The 469-nt window shown below is 39.0% G+C and overlaps 1 protein-coding gene across 1 annotated transcript in view; it reads left to right on the forward strand.

Moving 5' to 3' along the window:
- The window catches only part of ACBD6 (acyl-CoA binding domain containing 6), a 112,666-nt gene extending 112,647 nt beyond the window's left edge, over positions 1 to 19 (forward strand). Inside the window, exon 8 of the mRNA XM_073571351.1 lies at positions 1 to 19. This exon is cut by the window's left edge and continues 307 nt beyond it. The gene's annotated coding sequence lies outside the window, so the exon portion shown is untranslated.
- Positions 20 to 469: the final 450 nt, after the last annotated feature.

A 469-nucleotide genomic window follows, 5' to 3' on the forward strand; every position in this document is an offset into this window, starting at 1 on the left:
TTTGTAATATATCCTAAAAGAGATGTTTCTCCGCTAATCGGATGCCGCTTTACTTCTATACCTGGATACTGCAGAGTGAGTGTGCATTTGTCTGTTCAAGTACAAAGGACTTTTTAAAAAATATAAAAGTTCAGTAAGAAAAAAAACTGATTTAGGCTATGTGCCCACGTAGCGTTTTAAAACACTCACTAAAAACCGGACTCCTTCCCAGAAATCGCGTGTTTTTTTCTGCGTGATTTCACCGCGATTATGATCGCGATTTTGCCGCGATTTTCGCGTGCGATATTCAAGCACTTTCCAAGCGATTTGAAGCATCGCTTGGAAAGTGATTGACAGGTTGGTCACACTCGTCAAACATAGTGTTTGACAAGTGTGACCAGGTTTTTACTATTGAGGCCGCCTATGCGGCCTCAATAGTAAAAGATAGGATGTTAAAATGCTTAAAAAAATTAAAAAAATCGGGGTATAT

Source organism: Dendrobates tinctorius, unplaced genomic scaffold (assembly GCF_039654945.1).
Source record: "Dendrobates tinctorius isolate UK_male_01 unplaced genomic scaffold, ASM3965494v1 ptg000029l, whole genome shotgun sequence".
In the NCBI taxonomy this organism is placed as follows: Eukaryota; Metazoa; Chordata; class Amphibia; order Anura; family Dendrobatidae; genus Dendrobates; species Dendrobates tinctorius.